We start from the raw sequence: 20238 nt of genomic DNA on the forward strand, positions 1-20238 counted from the left end.
GAGATTCAAAATCTCCATTATCCTCTCGTCACTTTGGTCACAGGCAGCTGTGCCATCGAGCGTGTCACAAAGCGCTCAGATATCAGTGGGCCTCACACAATCCACAAGTGTCCAGTGTCCAAAAGTGTACGCAGAGATTCAAAATCTCCATTATCCTCTCATCACTTTGGTCACAGGCAGCTGTGCCATCGAGCGTGTCACATAGCGCTCAGATATCAGTGGGCCTCACACAATCTACAAGTGTCCAGTGTCCAAAAGTGTACGCAGAGATTCAAAATCTCCATTATCCTCTCGTCACTTTGGTCACAGGCAGCTGTGCCATCGAGCGTGTCACATAGCGCTCAGATATCAGTGGGCCTCACACAATCTACAAGTGTCCAGTGTCCAAAAGTGTACGCAGAGATTCAAAATCTCCATTATCCTCTCGTCACTTTGGTCACAGGCAGCTGTGCCATCGGGCGTGTCACATAGCGCTCAGATATCAGTGGGCCTCACACAATCTACAAGTGTCCAGTGTCCAAAAGTGTACGCAGAGATTCAAAATCTCCATTATCCTCTCGTCACTTTGGTCACAGGCAGCTGTGCCATCGAGTATGTCACATAGCGCTCAGATATCAGTGGGCCTCACACAATCTACAAGTGTCCAGTGTCCAAAAGTGTACGCAGAGATTCAAAATCTCCATTATCCTCTCGTCACTTTGGTCACAGGCAGCTGTGCCATCGAGCGTGTCACATAGCGCTCAGATATCAGTGGGCCTCACACAATCCACAAGTGTCCAGTGTCCAAAAGTGTACGCAGAGATTCAAAATCTCCATTATCCTCTCGTCACTTTGGTCACAGGCAGCTGTGCCATCGAGCGTGTCACATAGCGCTCAGATATCAGTGGGCCTCACACAATCCACAAGTGTCCAGTGTCCAAAAGTGTACGCAGAGATTCAAAATTTCCATTATCCTCTCATCACTTTGGTCACAGGCAGCTGTGCCATCGAGCGTGTCACATAGCGCTCAGATATCAGTGGGCCTCACACAATCTACAAGTGTCCAGTGTCCAAAAGTGTACGCAGAGATTCAAAATCTCCATTATCCTCTCGTCACTTTGGTCACAGGCAGCTGTGCCATCGAGCGTGTCACATAGCGCTCAGATATCAGTGGGCCTCACACAATCTACAAGTGTCCAGTGTCCAAAAGTGTACGCAGAGATTCAAAATCTCCATTATCCTCTCGTCACTTTGGTCACAGGCAGCTGTGCCATCGGGCGTGTCACATAGCGCTCAGATATCAGTGGGCCTCACACAATCTACAAGTGTCCAGTGTCCAAAAGTGTACGCAGAGATTCAAAATCTCCATTATCCTCTCGTCACTTTGGTCACAGGCAGCTGTGCCATCGAGCGTGTCACATAGCGCTCAGATATCAGTGGGCCTCACACAATCCACAAGTGTCCAGTGTCCAAAAGTGTACGCAGAGATTCAAAATCTCCATTATCCTCTCGTCACTTTGGTCACAGGCAGCTGTGCCATCGAGCGTGTCACATAGCGCTCAGATATCAGTGGGCCTCACACAATCCACAAGTGTCCATTGTCCTAAAGTGTACGCAGAGATTCAAAATCTCCATTATCCTCTCGTCACTTTGGTCACAGGCAGCTGTGCCATCGAGCGTGTCACAAAGCGCTCAGATATCAGTGGGCCTCACACAATCCACAAGTGTCCAGTGTCCAAAAGTGTACGCAGAGATTCAAAATCTCCATTATCCTCTCATCACTTTGGTCACAGGCAGCTGTGCCATCGAGCGTGTCACATAGCGCTCAGATATCAGTGGGCCTCACACAATCTACAAGTGTCCAGTGTCCAAAAGTGTACGCAGAGATTCAAAATCTCCATTATCCTCTCGTCACTTTGGTCACAGGCAGCTGTGCCATCGAGCGTGTCACATAGCGCTCAGATATCAGTGGGCCTCACACAATCTACAAGTGTCCAGTGTCCAAAAGTGTACGCAGAGATTCAAAATCTCCATTATCCTCTCGTCACTTTGGTCACAGGCAGCTGTGCCATCGGGCGTGTCACATAGCGCTCAGATATCAGTGGGCCTCACACAATCTACAAGTGTCCAGTGTCCAAAAGTGTACGCAGAGATTCAAAATCTCCATTATCCTCTCGTCACTTTGGTCACAGGCAGCTGTGCCATCGAGCATGTCACATAGCGCTCAGATATCAGTGGGCCTCACACAATCTACAAGTGTCCAGTGTCCAAAAGTGTACGCAGAGATTCAAAATCTCCATTATCCTCTCGTCACTTTGGTCACAGGCAGCTGTGCCATCGAGCGTGTCACATAGCGCTCAGATATCAGTGGGCCTCACACAATCCACAAGTGTCCAGTGTCCAAAAGTGTACGCAGAGATTCAAAATCTCCATTATCCTCTCGTCACTTTGGTCACAGGCAGCTGTGCCATCGAGCGTGTCACATAGCGCTCAGATATCAGTGGGCCTCACACAATCCACAAGTGTCCAGTGTCCAAAAGTGTACGCAGAGATTCAAAATCTCCATTATCCTCTCATCACTTTGGTCACAGGCAGCTGTGCCATCGAGCGTGTCACATAGCGCTCAGATATCAGTGGGCCTCACACAATCTACAAGTGTCCAGTGTCCAAAAGTGTACGCAGAGATTCAAAATCTCCATTATCCTCTCGTCACTTTGGTCACAGGCAGCTGTGCCATCGAGCGTGTCACATAGCGCTCAGATATCAGTGGGCCTCACACAATCTACAAGTGTCCAGTGTCCAAAAGTGTACGCAGAGATTCAAAATCTCCATTATCCTCTCGTCACTTTGGTCACAGGCAGCTGTGCCATCGGGCGTGTCACATAGCGCTCAGATATCAGTGGGCCTCACACAATCTACAAGTGTCCAGTGTCCAAAAGTGTACGCAGAGATTCAAAATCTCCATTATCCTCTCGTCACTTTGGTCACAGGCAGCTGTGCCATCGAGCGTGTCACATAGCGCTCAGATATCAGTGGGCCTCACACAATCCAAAAGTGTCCACTGTCCACAAGTGTGTGCAGAAATTCTAAATCTCCCCTGTCCTATAGACACCTTGTACCTTGTTTTACATTACTATATAGTTTGTTGGATTTTGTCTACATTTCTACCAAAAATGAGGAAGGCTGGTGGAAGAGGCCGTGGAATTGGGCGGGGGTTGGCAGCTGGTAATGATGGTGTTGGTGGTGGATCTGATGGTAGTGGCAAGAGCAAAATAGGACCGAATGCAGGAGGTGCTGACCCTGCGTCATCGTCTGGCTACATAAGGCCTCGAACGCTTAGTTTTCTAGGAGTTGGCAAACCGCTTTTAAAGGCAGAGCATCAGGAAAAAGTTTTGTCTTACATTGCTGACTCAGCCTCCAGCTCTATCGCCTCCTCTTCTTCAGTTGTAAAAAGTAAAAGCACTGAGTCGTCATTGGAGGCTCATGTTCATGAACCACACCTTTCCTTGTGTCCTTCACCCCAACCAAGATTGAAGGATGACACAGGCCATACTACTGATTACTCCATGGAGCTGTTTTCACATACCATGCCTGGATTATCAAGTCAAATGGTGAATTACCCAGGCCAAGATGAATCTGACATGGAGAGCACTGATGCACAGCCGCTGATGGATGATTCTGCTGGTACATTCACTCAGAGCACTACATTGTCCTCGCAGTGTACAGAGCCAGATTTTGACCCTGATGAGACTCAGGTGCCCCTTCCCGCACACTATACCACCATACACGGTGACACAGAGAAAGGTGCACATGACATAGAAGAGGAGGTGATGGATGACCCAGTTGTTGACCCAGATTGGCATCCATTGGGGGAAGAGGGTGCTGCTTCCAATAGCTCAGATGAGGAGCATCCACAGCAGACATCGACATCGCAACAGCTGTTATCTGGCAGGCCGGATCACTCCAAAGACAGGTTCCAAACATCAAAAGAGTTGCTGGACAGCTTGTCCAGAGGGTCAAAAGATCACAGCGTGCTAGGCCGCAAAATGTCTGCCAAAGTAGGAAGAGTGCAGTGTGGCACTTTTTTGAACAAAATCCTCATGATCAGGCCAAGGTTATCTGTAAGAAGTGCGCAAAGACCTTTAGCCGAGGGAAAAATCTGAAAAATTTGAATACCAGTTGCATGCTTAGACATTTAACCAGCATGCACTTGCAAGCGTGGACACAACACCAAACCTCAAGTGCCACATGTGCAACTGATCACAACGAAGGTAGTCAGCAATGCTACATTGTTTCCCCCACTGTAAGCCCACCGGTTAGCACAGCAGCAAATGTTGAGGTGTCGTTGCAAGGCCACAGCAGTCAGGGAATCCCACTGTTATATCAACGAAAGACTGATTCTAGGCCATCAGAAAGAACACCAACTCCATCACCATCATCAACCCTCTCTCAGTCCGCCCTGTCCACCGCTACTTCCACCATATGCAGCTCTCAAGTCCAGATCAGCCTCCCAGACACTATGAGTAGGTCAAGAAAGTACTCAGTCTCTCATCCACGTACACTGGGTTTGAACGCCCACATTGCCAAACTAATCTCGTTTGAGATGATGCCCTTTCGGTTGGTGGAAAGCACAGCTTTCCGCGAACTCATGGCCTATGCAGTACCACGCTATGACCTACCCAGTCGCCACTTCTTCTCTCGCAAAGCCATCCCAGCCCTCCACCATCATGTGAAAGACCGCATTGTCCATGCACTCAAGCAGTCAGTGAGCGGAAAGGTGCACCTCACAACTGATGCATGGTCCAGTCGGCATGGCCAGGGCCGTTACGTGTCCATCACTGCGCACTGGGTTAATGTGGTGGATGCAGGGTCCACAGGGGACAGCGGTGGTGGGACAGTGCTGCCTAGCCCACGGTATAGGAAACAGTTGGCTGTAGGCGTTCGACCCTCCTCCTCCTCCTCCTCCTCCAGAAGCGAAAGCTCGTCCACAGAGCGCAGTCGTACGAGCACTCCATCTGCAGCTGCCACTGCTGCACACGATGTGTCCCCCTATCGAGCAGCTAGTGGAAAGCGTCAGCAGGCTGTGTTGCAGATGATGTGTTTGGGCGACAGACACACCGCCGAGGTGCTGGCCGAGTACTTGAAGCGACAAACTGAGTCATGGCTGGGCAGTGTACATCTTTAGGCAGGCAAGGTAGTTAGTGATAACGGCCGTAATTTTGTGGCAGCCATAGCCCTTTCAAAACTCAGCCACATACCTTGCTTGGCTCACACCTTGAACCTGGTGGTGCAGTGCTTCCTCAAAAATTATCCGGAGTTAACAGCCCTGCTCCAGAAGGTGCAAAGACTGTGCGCGCACATCCGCCGGTCGCCTGTACACTCCGTTCGTATGCAGAAGCTGCAGCGATTGCTCCACCTTCCCAACCACCGCCTCATTATCGACATTGCAACAAGGTGGAACTCCACCCTGCACATGGTGGAGCGGCTGTGCGAGCAGAGGCAGGCCATAATGCATTTGTGGGAGGATACACGGCCAGGCACTTTGAGAGCAGACATGGAGTTGACAGGCGTGCAGTGGTCGAAGCTGAAAGACCTTTGTAAAGTCCTTCAGTGTTTTGAGGAATGCACACGGCTGGTAAGCGCAGACGACGCCATCCTAAGCATGAGCATCCCACTTATGCGTCTGCTCATGCAAACTTTGACGCACCTTAAGGAGCAGGCGTCTGCAGCCAATGTTGATGAGGAGGAAGAGGAGGAGGGAATCCTTGATGACATTCAGCCATTGTCTGCTCAGGGACCTCTCCTGGACGAAGTGGAGGAGGAGGAGGAGGATGATGGGGATGATTACTTAGGGGAGGAGGATGCATCTCGTGGGGCAAGTGAAAATGTTGGCGTGGCAAGGTCTGGTACAGGGTTTGTGCGTGACTGGAGGGATGTGGATTTGCCAGAAAGTGCTCCTCCACCCAGCACTCGCAGTGCATCATTGACACCGGGAACATTGGCCCACATGTCAGATTATGCCTTGCGGATCCTAAAAAGGGACCCCCGTATTGCCAAAATGATGAACGATGACGACTACTGGTTGGCCAGCATCCTGGATCCACGCTATAAAGGTAAATTACAAAACATCATGCCACAGGAGAACCTTGACCTAATATTGGCTAATAAACAAGCAACTCTGGTAAATCGGTTGCTTGAGGCATTCCCAGCACACAGCAGCGGTGATGGTTCTCACACGAGCCGTACGGGCCGGGGTCAGCTTGGCAGAGGTGTTCGTGGTGCACACAGCAGAAGTGGCGTTGGAGACAGGGGTTTCATGACAATGTTGTGGACTGATTTTTCAAATACCGCTCACACAACTGGTAATACTGCATCGATGGAAAGTGACAGGAGACAGCAGTTGTCAACTATGGTTACAAACTACTTTTCCTCCCATATCGATGTTCTCCCACACAGGTCATTCCCCTTTGACTATTGGGCCGCTAAACTGGACACCTGGCCTGAATTGGCCCAATATGCCTTACAGGAGCTCGCTTGCCCAGCTGCAAGTGTGCTATCGGAAAGAGTCTTCAGTGCAGCTGGATCAATCCTTACAGAAAAAAGGACCCGTCTGTCAACCCAAAATGTGGATGATCTAACCTTCATTAAAATGAACCACGCATGGGTTTCCAAGGATTTTGTCCCACCTTCCCCTGATGACACATAGGGTGACAGAAAAATGGCTTGCTTTGGTCCACCTCTGCCTGGTACTTCACCTATTTTGCCTTTTGCATCAGCTGAATGTCCAACATCAACATATGCCACTTTCTAAAACTCCCTAACTGTGCTGCCTCCCCCCCCATGGCCGGGGTCACCCCCTACCGCACGACACCGTGCGAGTGCCGTTGCCCTGGACAGGTGGGTAGGCCGACTCTTGGGCGCGGGCACTGGCACAGGGTCCCTCATAGTGCAATCAAGTGTCTCTGACGGCGGTGGTGCACACACGCCGTCAGACTCACCGCTGTACTATGAGGGGCCCAGTGCCAGTACCGACGCCCACGAGTGGGCCCCCCTTGCTTGGGCAGGGCCCCAGCATTTGCAATCTTTACCTCTCCCTGCTCCTCCGCTGTGTAATCTGGGCCGTCAAATCCATACTGTGCCTGACACCGTCTGAGCCTGCCTCCTGAGACATGTATTTTGAATGTGTACGCTATCCATACATGTTATCCGGGGATACGGTACCCTTTCTAACCTTTGTGCAATCACGTGCAATCCATACTGGGCCTAACACCGTCTGAGCCTGCCTCCTGAGACATATATTTTGAATGTGTACGCTATCCATACATGTTATCCGGGGATACGGTACCCTTTCTAACCTTTGTGCAATGACGTGCAATCCATACTGGGCCTAACACCGTCTGAGCCTGCCTCATGCTGTATAGACATATATTTTGAATGTGTACGCTATCCATACATGTTATCCGGGGATACGGTACCCTTTCTAACCTTTGTGCAATGACGTGCAATCCATACTGGGCCTAACACCGTCTGAGCCTGCCTCATGCTGTATAGACATATATTTTGAATGTGTACGCTATACATACATGTTATCCGGGGATACGGTACCCTTTCTAACCTTTGTGCAATGACGTGCAATCCATACTGGGCCTAACACCGTCTGAGCCTGCCTCATGCTGTATAGACATATATTTTGAATGTGTACGCTATCCATACATGTTATCCGGGGATACGGTACCCTTTCTAACCTTTGTGCAATGACGTGCAATCCATACTGGGCCTAACACCGTCTGAGCCTGCCTCATGCTGTATAGACATATATTTTGAATGTGTACGCTATCCATACATGTTATCCGGGGATACGGTACCCTTTCTAACCTTTGTGCAATGACGTGCAATCCATACTGGGCCTAACACCGTCTGAGCCTGCCTCATGCTGTATAGACATATATTTTGAATGTGTACGCTATCCATACATGTTATCCGGGGATACGGTACCCTTTCTAACCTTTGTGCAATGACGTGCAATCCATACTGGGCCTAACACCGTCTGAGCCTGCCTCATGCTGTATAGACATATATTTTGAATGTGTACGCTATCCATACATGTTACCCGGGGATACGGTACCCTTTCTAACCTTTGTGCAACGACGTGCAATCCATACTGGGCCTAACACCGTCTGAGCCTGCCTCATGCTGTATAGACATATATTTTGAATGTGTACGCTATCCATACATGTTATCCGGGGATACGGTACCCTTTCTAACCTTTGTGCAATGACGTGCAATCCATACTGGGCCTAACACCGTCTGAGCCTGCCTCATGCTGTATAGACATATATTTTGAATGTGTACGCTATCCATACATGTTATCCGGGGATACGGTACCCTTTCTAACCTTTGTGCAATGACGTGCAATCCATACTGGGCCTAACACCGTCTGAGCCTGCCTCATGCTGTATAGACATATATTTTGAATGTGTACGCTATCCATACATGTTACCCGGGGATACGGTACCCTTTCTAACCTTTGTGCAATGACGTGCAATCCATACTGGGCCTAACACCGTCTGAGCCTGCCTCATGCTGTATAGACATATATTTTGAATGTGTACGCTATCCATACATGTTATCCGGGGATACGGTACCCTTTCTAACCTTTGTGCAATGACGTGCAATCCATACTGGGCCTAACACCGTCTGAGCCTGCCTCATGCTGTATAGACATATATTTTGAATGTGTACGCTATCCATACATGTTACCCGGGGATACGGTACCCTTTCTAACCTTTGTGCAATGACGTGCAATCCATACTGGGCCTAACACCGTCTGAGCCTGCCTCATGCTGTATAGACATATATTTTGAATGTGTACGCTATCCATACATGTTACCCGGGGATACGGTACCCTTTCTAACCTTTGTGCAATGACGTGCAATCCATACTGGGCCTAACACCGTCTGAGCCTGCCTCATGCTGTATAGACATATATTTTGAATGTGTACGCTATTCATACATGTTATCCGGGGATACGGTACCCTTTCTAACCTTTGTGCAATGACGTGCAATCCATACTGGGCCTAACACCGTCTGAGCCTGCCTCATGCTGTATAGACATATATTTTGAATGTGTACGCTATCCATACATGTTATCCGGGGATACGGTACCCTTTCTAACCTTTGTGCAATGACGTGCAATCCATACTGGGCCTAACACCGTCTGAGCCTGCCTCATGCTGTATAGACATATATTTTGAATGTGTACGCTATCCATACATGTTATCCGGGGATACGGTACCCTTTCTAACCTTTGTGCAGTGACGTGCAATCCATACTGGCCCTAACACCATCTGAGCCTGCCTCATGCTGTATAGACATATATTTTGAATGTGTACGCTATCCATACATGTTATCCGGGGATACGGTACCCTTTCTAACCTTTGTGCAATGACGTGCAATCCATACTGGGCCTAACACCGTCTGAGCCTGCCTCATGCTGTATAGACATATATTTTGAATGTGTACGCTATCCATACATGTTATCCGTGGATACGGTACCCTTTCTAACCTTTGTGCAATGACGTGCAATCCATACTGGGCGTGAGAACGGCTGGCGAGCTGTTAAGCAAGCTACAGCACCTGTCCAGACAAGTACAGGGATTCCCTAGCGAGGAGACTTATTTGATTGTTTTCAATGTTGGGACAGCAATTTTTGGGGAGCACTATACTCTGGAGAATGATAGATGGGGCCCACCATACACTGGAACATTCCAAAGGTGGACATCAGACACTGGAGCAGCATTTACAGGGCCCATTATACACTAGAGCATTAGAAATGGGGCCCATTATGTTTGGAGCATTATTTGGGCCCATAAGACAGTGGAGCTTCATCCACGGGGACCATCATATACTGTAGCATTATGTGGAGCTCATCATATACTGTTTCAAACATTATATGGGACCAATGATTCTGTATGGAGAAATAGATGGGCCTCGTCATGAGATGTAAAAAGTGAGGTATTTTTCATTGTACTATACCGCTATTTATCTGCCGTATCGGAGCATGATGAGTTGTGGTATGTGTTAAAGGGGCGCTCTTTCGCCCAGGGCACCTGAAAACCTGCAGCCAGCCCTCCCCCCCCCCACAACTTTAGCCAAATAACACCCATTTTTCAGTGCGTAACTTATATTATGAAGTTAATTAAGGTTGACAAGCTTAAGTAAGAAGAATTGATGCTTTTGGCATTCAAATGGGCACTGTTGGTGTGTTTCCTGTCCTCCTCTCACTGCCGACTTTTATTCCCCATTGACTTACATTGGGTTTCGTGTTTCGGGATGACCCCGACTTTTCCCTATAATCGGACGATCTTGCTCGACCCGACTTTTGGAAAAGTCGGGTTTCACGAAACGAAACGCGACCCTAAAAAACCAAAAGTCGCTCAACTCTACATACTACAACTCATCATGCTCCGATACGGCAGAGAAATAGCGGTATAGTACAATGAAAAATACTTCACTTTTTACATCTCATGACAAGGCCCATCTATTTCTCCATACAGAATCATTGGTCCCATATAATGTTTGAAACAGTATATGATGAGCTCCACATAATGCTACAGTATATGTTGGTCCCCATGGATGAAGCTCCACTGTCTTATGGGCCCAAATAATGCTCCAAACATAATGGGCCCCATTTCTAATGCTCTAGTGTATAATGGGCCCTGTAAATGCTGCTCCAGTGTCTGATGTCCACCTTTGGAATGTTCCAGTGTATGGTGGGCCCCATCTATCATTCTCCAGAGTATAGTGCTCCCCAAAAATTGCTGTCCCAACATTGAAAACAATCAAATAAGTCTGGTCGCTAGGGAATCCCTGTACTAGTCTGGACTCCTCGTCGTTCCCATCTTCCATCTCACTGCACAGTATTTCAACCTTGCAAGTGCTGTGATCCTGAGCAAGCAGGGGGGGCCCACTCATTGGCGACGGCACTGGCACAGGGGCCCTGATAGTACGGTGGTGTGTCTGATGGCGGGTGGGCCGAACCTGCACTTTCATCTGCAGCTTCCTCTTTGTCACCGTGTAAGATGGAGTCCGGCTTACTAGAGGGACACGTGAGGCTCTGGCACATGAGATTGGCCAATAACTGGTGTGTCATGCCCTTACATGTCCGTGGCTGCATGTGCGCTGCACTGAAAAGGCCAGCGTTTGTCGCTTACAGGTGCAGATAACCCGCTGAACAACGTTAGTGATGGGGATCTGTGATTACAATTATTACCCGCGAACGATGATTTCCCAGTAAGTGCAGGTCAACCGCAGTTCCGGAATTAGGCCTAACCGTCATTCCTGAAAAAATGAAAAACTTACGTGTGCAAACCACAGGTGCTGTAGCTTGCTTAACAGCTCGCCAGCCGTTCTCAGGCCCAGTATGGATTACACGTGATTGCACAAAGGTGAGAAAGGGTACCATATCCCCGGATAACATGTATGGATAGCATAGTGTACACATTCAAAATATATGTCTATACATCAGGAGGCAGGCTCAGACGGTGTTAGGCCCAGTATGGATTGCACATGATTGCACAAAGGTGAGAAAGGGTACCATATCCCCGGATAACATGTATGGATAGCATAGTGTACACTTTCAAAATATATGTCTATACATCAGGAGGCAGGCTCAGACGGTGTTAGGCCCAGTATGGATTGCACTTGATTGCACAAAGGTGAGAAAGGGTACCGTATCCCCGGATAACATGTATGGATAGCATAGTGTACACTTTCAAAATATATGTCTATACATCTGGAAGCAGGCTCAGACGGTGTTAGGCCCAGTATGGATTGCACGTGATTGCACAAAGGTGAGAAAGGGTACCGTATCCCCGGATAACATGTATGGATAGCATAGTGTACACTTTCAAAATATATGTCTATAGATCAGGAGGCAGGCTCAGACGGTGTCAGGCCCAGTATGGATTACACGTGATTGCACAAAGGTGAGAAAGGGTACCGTATCCCCGGATAACATGTATGGATAGCATAGTGTACACATTCAAAATATATGTCTATACATCAGGAGGCAGGCTCAAACGGTGTCAGGCACAGTATGGATTTGACGGCCCAGACTACACAGCGGAGGAGCAGGGAGAGGTAAAGATTGCAAATGCTGGGGCCCTGCCCAAGCAAGGGGGGCCCACTCGTGGGCGTCGGTACTGGCACTGGGCCCCTCATAGTACGGCGGTGTGTCTGACGGCGGGTGTGCACCATCACGTCAGAGACACTTGATTGCACTATGAGGGACCCTGTGCCAGTGCCTGCGCCCAAGAGTCGGCCTACCCACCTGTCCAGGGCTACGGCACTCGCACGGTGTCGTGCGCTAGGTGGTGACCCCGGCCATGAGGGGGGAGGCAGCACAGTTAGGGAGTTTTAGAAAGTGGCATATGTTGATGTTGGACATTCAGCTGATGCAAAAGGCGAAATAGGTCAAGTCCCAGGAAGAGGTGGACCAAAGCAAGCCATTTTTCTGTCACCCTATGTGTCATCAGGGGAAGGTGGGACAAAATCCTTGGAAACCCATGCATGGTTCATTTTAATGAAGGTTAGATCATCCACATTTTGGGTTGACAGACGGGTCCTTTTTTCTGTCAGGATTGATCCAGCTGCACTGAAGACTCTTTCTGATAGCACACTTGCAGCTTGGCAAGCAAGCTCCTGTAAGGCATATTGTGCCAATTCAGGCCAGGTGTCCAGTTTAGCGGCCCAATAGTCAAAGGGGAATGACCTGTGTGGGAGAACATCGATACGGGAGGAAAAGTAGTTTGTAACCATAGTTGACAACTGCTGTCTCCTGTCACTTTCCATCGATGCAGTATTACCAGTTGTGTGAGCGGTACTTGAAAAATCAGTCCACAACATTGTCATGAAACCCCTGTCTCCGACGCCACTTCTGCTGTGTGCACCACGAACACCTCTGCCAAGCTGCCCCCGGCCCGTACGGCTCGTGTGAGAACCATCACCGCTGCTGTGTGCTGGGAATGCCTCAAGCAACCGATTTACCAGAGTTGCTTGTTTATTAGCCAATATTAGGTCAAGGTTCTCCTGTGGCATGATGTTTTGTAATTTGCCTTTATAGCGTGGATCCAGGATGCTGGCCAACCAGTAGTCGTCATCGTTCATCATTTTGGCAATGCGGGGGTCCCTTTTTGGGATCTGCAAGGCATAATCTGACATGTGGGCCAATGTTCCCGGTGTCAATGATGCACTGCGAGTGCTGGTTGGAGGAGCACTTTCTGGCAAATCCACATCCCTCCAGTCACGCACAAACCCTGTACCAGACCTTGCCACGCCAAAATTTTCACTTGCCCCACGAGATGCATCCTCCTCCCCTAAGTAATCATCCCCATCATCATCCTCCTCCTCCTCTTCTTCCTCCACCTCGTCCAGGAGAGGTCCCTGAGCAGACAATGGCTGAATGTCATCAAGGATTCCCTCCTCCTCGTCAACATTGGCTGCAGACGCCTGCTCCTTAAGGTGCGTCAAAGTTTGCATGAGCAGACGCATAAGTGGGATGCTCATGCTTAGGATGGCGTCGTCTGCGCTCACCAGCTGTGTGCATTCCTCAAAACACTGAAGGACTTTACAGAGGTCTTTCAGCTTCGACCACTGCACACCAGTCAACTCCATGTCTGCTCTCAAAGTGCCTGGCCGTGTATCCTCCCACAAAAGTAGGCTTTCAGTTGGCTGAAAGTACTCGGCCAGCACCTCGGCGGTGTGTCTGTCGCCCAAACACATCATCTGCAACACAGCCTGCTGACGCTTTCCACTAGCTGCTCGATAGGGGGACACCTCGTGTGCAGCAGTGGCAGCTGCAGATGGAGTGCTCGTACGACTGCGCTCTGTGGACGAGCTATCGCTTCTGGAGGAGGAGGAGGAGGAGGGTCGAACGCCTACAGCCAACTGTTTCCTATACCGTGGGCTAGGCAGCACTGTCCCACCACCGCTGTCCCCTTTGGACCCTGCATCCACCACATTAACCCAGTGCGCAGTGATGGACAGGTAACGGCCCTGGCCATGCCGACTGGACCATGCATCAGTTGTGAGGTGCACCTTTCCACTCACTGACTGCTTGAGTGCATGGACAATGCGGTCTTTCACATGATGGTGGAGGGCTGGGATGGCTTTGCGAGAGAAGAAGTGGCGACTGGGTAGGTCATAGCGTGGTACTGCATAGGCCATGAGTTCGCGGAAAGCTGCGCTTTCCACCAACCGATAGGGCATCATCTCTAACGAGATTAGTTTGGCAATGTAGGCGTTCAAACCCAGTGTACGCTGATGAGAGACTGAGTACTTTCTTGACCTACTCATAGTGTCTGGGAGGGTGAGCTGGACTTGAGAGCTGCATATGGTGGAACTAGCGGTGGACAGGGCGGACTGAGAGAGGGTTGATGATGGTGATGGAGTTGGTATTCTTTCTGATGGCCTAGATTCAGTATTTCGTTGATATAACAGTGTGATTCCCTGACTGCTGAGGCCTTGCAACGACACCTCAACATTTGCTGCTGTGCTAACCGGTGGGCTTACAGTGGGGGAAACAATGTAGCATTGCTGACTACCTTCTTTGTGATCAGTTGCACATGTGGTACTTGAGGTTTGGTGTTGTGTCCACGCTTGCAAGTGCATTGTGGTTAAATGTCTAAGCATGCAACTGGTATTCAAATTTTTCAGATTTTTCCCTCAGCTAAAGGTCTTTGCGCGCTTCTTACAGATAACCTTGGCCTGATCATGAGGATTTTGTTCAAAAAAGTGCCACACTGCACTCTTCCTACTTTGGAAGACATTTTGCGGCCTAGCACGCTGTGATATTTTGACCCTCTGGACAAGCTGTCCAGCAACTCTTTTGCTTTTTGGAACATGTTTTGGAGTGCTCCATGCCTACCAGATAACAGCTGTTGCGATGTCGATGTCTGCTGTGGATGCTCCTCATCTGAGCTATTGGAAGCAGCACCCTCTTCCCCCAATGGATGCCAATCTGGGTCAACAACTGGGTCATCCATCACCTCCTCTTCAATGTCATGTGCACCTTCCTCTGTGTCACCGTGTATGGTGGTATAGTGTGCGGGAAGGGGCACCTGAGTCTCATCAGGGTCAGAATCTGGCTCTGTACACTGCGAGGACAATGTAGTGCTCTGAGGGAATGTACCAGCAGAATCATCTATCAGTGGCTGTGCATCAGTGCACTCCATGTCAGATTCATCTTGGCCTGGGTAATTCACCATTTCACTTGATAATCCAGGCATGGTATGTGAAAACAGCTCCATGGAGTAATCAGTAGTATGGCCTGCATCATCCTTCAATCTTGTTTGGGGTGAAGGACACAAGGAAAGGTGTGGTTCATGAACATGAGCCTCCAATGACGACTCAGTGCTTTTATTTTTTACAACTTCAGAAGAGGAGGCGATAGAGCTGGAGGCTGAGTCAGCAATGTAAGCCAAAACTTTTTCCTGATGCTCTGGCTTTAGAAGCGGTTTGCCAACTCCTAGTAAACTAAGCCTTCGAGGCCTTGTGGAGCCAGACGATGACGCAGGCTCAACACCTCCTGCATTCGGTCCTATTTTGCTTTTGCCACTACCATCAGATCCAACACCATCATTACCAGCTGCCAACCCCCGCCCAATTCCACGGCCTCTTCCACCAGCCTTCCTCATTTTTGGTAGAAATTTAGACAAAATCCAACAAACTATATAGTAATGTAAAACAAGGTACAAGGTGTCTATAGGACAGGGGAGATTTTGAATTTCTGCACACACTTGTGGACACTGGACACTTTTGGATTGTGTGAGGCCCAGTGAATATCAGAGCGCTATGTCACAAGCTCGATGGCACAGGTGTGAAAAAAGTGACTACAGGATCACGGAGATTTTGAATTTCTGCACACACTAGTGGACACTGGACACTTTTGGATTGTGTGAGGCCCAGTGAATATCAGAGCGCTATGTCACAGGCTCGATGGCACAGGTGTGAAAAAAGTGACTACAGGATCACGGAGATTTTGAATTTCTGCACACACTAGTGGACACTGGACACTTTTGGATTGTGTGAGGCCCACTGAATATCAGAGCGATATGTCACAGGCTCGATGGCACAGGTGTGAAAAAAGTGACTACAGGATCACGGAGATTTTGAATTTCTGCACACACTAGTGGACACTGGACACTTTTGGATTGTGTGAGGCCCAGTGAATATCAGAGCGCTATGTCACACGCTCGATGGCACAGGTGTGAAAAAAGTGACTACAGGATCACAGAGATTTTGAATTTCTGCACACACTAGTGGACACTGGACACTTTTGGATTGTGTGAGGCCCACTGAATATCAGAGCGCTATGTCACAGGCTCGATGGCACAGGTGTGAAAAAAGTGACTACAGGATGCTTCACTGTGGCTGTGATAACAGCCGTTACACGGTACTGTGTGAGGAGTGTGCACCGCTGTATGGTGTGAAAAAATGCACGCTCAGTACCTCAGCAGGACAAAAAAAAAATTGGGATTGCTTTTAAAAAAGCAGTTTGCAGAGCAGTGGGTAAACAGCAATGCAGCCGTCAGGAAGCCTTAGAAGGCAGCCTAACAACCAACACCGCTGATCCACCAAAATATAGCCTCCCCTTGCACTGCACACACAGTGACTGGTGTGTTGTACAGGCAAAATAAATAGCAGCAGAAGCAGTTTTTTTTTCTTCTTCCCTGCCTAACGCTCTCCCTACAGAATCAGAAGCAGCAACCTCTCCCTATGCTAAGATCGGCAGAAGTAAGATGGCGGTCGGCGTGCACGCCCTTTTATACCCCCTGTGACGCCCACCAAAGCAAGCCAATCACTTGCATGCCCTTCTGAAAGATGGTGGTGACCCCTGCCTATGTCATCACGCTGCCCACAGTGTCCGTGGATCCTGATTGGCTGAAAAAGAGCGCAAAACAAACTTTTGAAACGCGACTTTGGCGCGTAAGTCGCCAACCTCGTGGCCGACCTCATCCTAGGGTCGGGTTTCGTTTCATGAAACCCGACTTTGCCAAAAGTCGGCGACTTTTGAAATTTTTCGACCCATTTCGCTCAACTCTACCCACCACCAATTACCAGAATGTGTTTGATGCCCATCAGAAGATAGGTGTAACAGATGCGCGCCTGAAGCTCGGCATAAAAGATGCCCGTGAGAAATTGATTGCCAAAGACGCACGTGTCCGTATAAATGGTAGAGTGCAAGATGCTCATGAGATGCTTAAAGAGGAGTGCACTGGCGGTAACTAACAACTCACCCATGGCACAAGGTTCTTCATCTTCACCCACATATTAGCAAGACCATCCAAATTTCTCAACCGAAAACTATTTGTTCAGGTGTAACGAACACTGTGTAGGGATTCGCTCTGGTAGGTAACGGCAGGGCTGCAGTAACGAGGCAACACACAGGCTTGAAGTCCAATTTCAGTGGTTTAATGTCACGTTGCAAACAGCAGATTAACAAAAAGTAAGGAAAAACATAAATATACTCCAGCTTGGAGAACCACTGTTCCCAGACTCACCGTTTGCACGGGACGGGCTTAACTAAGCATCTGCCAGGTCTGCGGCATCCGCCAGGTGCCATTCCCAGGGTTGTTGAGAGTCTTGCTGCTATAGTCCTGCAGCATGGGGATCCTGTATCCAAGTTCAGGCTAAGTCCAGCCAAGTTTCTGTAACTTCCAGACACACACTCACCATGTGCCAAAACCCAACCTCCATTACATAGCTCCTAGCCCCTCCCACAAGTGAGGTAGACATCACATGGGCTGATCCCGTGACCATGACATCATCGCATGTCCTGTCTTTAGGGAAAAACCCGGCCAAACATTAATCTGCTGGTAGAAATGTATCTCCCATCCAGTAAAACACCCTTTACTGTACCACAACTGTTAAGGGAATGCCAATAAATGTAATTAACCACGAACCTGGGAAACAACAGATTTCCTCTTTACAAGATATGGACAATAATGGTATTGATGATGACTTGGAATGTTCCCACATCCCCACCAAGAAGATGAAGACCAGAGATGCCAACACTATATAAAAAAGTCCGGGAATGCCTGGAAATTCATTTTATCTTAGGTAAACTTTACCTCTTACTAAAGTGCTACAGAATGATGGATAAACAGCTCTCATGTCTACTCAGCACAAGACTTTGCCACCTTTATTGCACACAAAGGCTCGAACCAACATGTCACGGACACTTGTCACAAAGGAGGCCAGTTCATCAGTAGGGCCCACTCCAAAAGAGTCTGTCTTTAGCCCTTTAGAAGGCACAAAAATGACCATTAATAATTTGCATCCAAGAGTCACAGAGGAAGATATCGTGGAGCTTTTCTGTGTATGCGGTGCCTTGAAGTGCACTTGCTTGTTGAGTTCCGGAGTTGCAGAGGTTGTGTTTGCAAGAAAGGAAGATGCAGTTGGTGCCTACAAAAAATACAACAGATACCTAGATAGGCAACCAATGAAGTGCAATCTTCCTTTGAAGGGTAGTGTGGTAACAACATCAGACCTGCCCATACATCCAAGATTATGTGGCACCTAGTGTTGAGCATTCCGATACCGCAAATATCGGGTATCGGCCGATATTCGTGGTATCGGAATTCCGATACTGAGTTCCGATACTTTTAGCATATCGAATACCGGAATCGGAAGTTCCCATAATGCTATGAGCCAGTTTGATTTGATTCAGCCAATGACAATCCTCAGAAGTGTGGGCACATCCTTTAGGCATGTAGGCATGTTAACTAATGGCATGGCTGTGATTGGCTGCAGAAATGATGTCATGATGCACTATAAAAGCCGCCGCCGCCATTTCGGGTTCACTCTGCTGTGAATTCAGTTAGGGACAGGCTGCTGTTCAAGACTCTGAGGGACAGTTAGAGATAGCGATTTTCCAAATCATATTGTGCTTTACCCAGGCTACATAATCAACCACTGTAGCTTTCTTTTGCCTTGCAGCGCTGTTCACAGCTGTCTGCAAGGTCTGTGTGAGTGCAGCTCACGCTGTAGTGTGTCCTGCAGCCAGGGCCGGCCCGAACGTATAGGCGAACTAGGCGGCCGCCTAGGGCACCGACCCAAAGGGGGCGCCAGAGAAAAAATAGAAAAAATTATAAAAAATCTTTTCAAAAGGCAAAAAGTTTTAGGGATGGAAAGAAAAGTGTACATAAATATTTTTACCATAAATTTAAAAGAAAAACCGTTGAGCTTAAATTTACGCACGGAAAGGAGGCGCTAAACTACGGACGTGAGTCGTTAAATTCAGTTGATGAGCGGTTCACTCAGCTGAAAGAAGTGGAATTCAAATTTGGATTTTTGTACCACATCCGTTCACTTGAGGGAAAACCAAGCAAATTTGTTCTGGATAAGTGTAAAGCTCTGGAAAAGTCTCTTACACACAACGAAGTAAAAGACATCGATGCCATAGAGCTATGTGGTTAACTGCAGGCAATGTCAAGACGTGTTCCAGAAGATTCATCACCAAAAGACATTCTTGAACTTTTGCTTAAATCTGACTTGAAAGAAAGTGTCCCCAACCTGGTGATGGCTCTAAGAATTCTTTTGACTCTGCCTGTGTTCGTGGCCTCAGGAGAGAGAAGCTTCTCAAAACTAAAGCTAATTAAAACATATTTAAGGGCAAATATGACGGAAGAGAGGTTGGTTGGGTTGGCAACAATTTCGATAGAATCTGAAGTTGCTAAACAAATTAATCTCGGAGACTTAGTGTCATCCTTTTAAAAAAAAAAGGCAAGGAAACAAAAATTTTAATTACCTATGGTCGATTGTGTTTTGTTTTGTGTTATTGATTACTTTGTATATATTTGTCCTATACAACTTCTCAGAAGATTAAAGAGTTAGGAGAGAGTTAATTAATCATTGTTGTTGTGGTTTATTTTGCTCCTAAATTTATATCCCAAGTTTTCATCTACTGCCAAGAATAATAGGGGAGCAACAAAATAGTTTCGCCTAGGGCGCCGTAATCTCTCGGGCCGGCCCTGCCTGCAGCCACGTCTGGTTGTAGGCCACTCAGCGTGCGTCACTGCCTCATACATATTTTTCTTTTATTGCAGCTCATTTTTCATTCTCCTATTAGTGTGCATCCATCCATATCCATCTACATTGTTTGGTTGCAAACACTATATAGGAGTACATAGAGGAGCCTTTTTTGTGGCTTGTGCCCTTCAGCCGCAGCCAGATTAGTATTACCCTATTTTTTGGAGC

The 20238-nt window shown here is 48.2% G+C and overlaps 1 protein-coding gene across 3 annotated transcripts in view; it reads right to left on the reverse strand.

The window, feature by feature from the left end:
- LOC141092141 (alpha-1-antitrypsin-like) overlaps window positions 1-20238 on the reverse strand; it is a 313768-nt gene that overhangs the window by 89054 nt on the left and 204476 nt on the right. The window lies entirely within an intron of this gene.

Source organism: Dendrobates tinctorius, unplaced genomic scaffold, assembly GCF_039654945.1.
Source record: "Dendrobates tinctorius isolate UK_male_01 unplaced genomic scaffold, ASM3965494v1 ptg000058l, whole genome shotgun sequence".
NCBI lineage: Eukaryota > Metazoa > Chordata > Amphibia > Anura > Dendrobatidae > Dendrobates > Dendrobates tinctorius.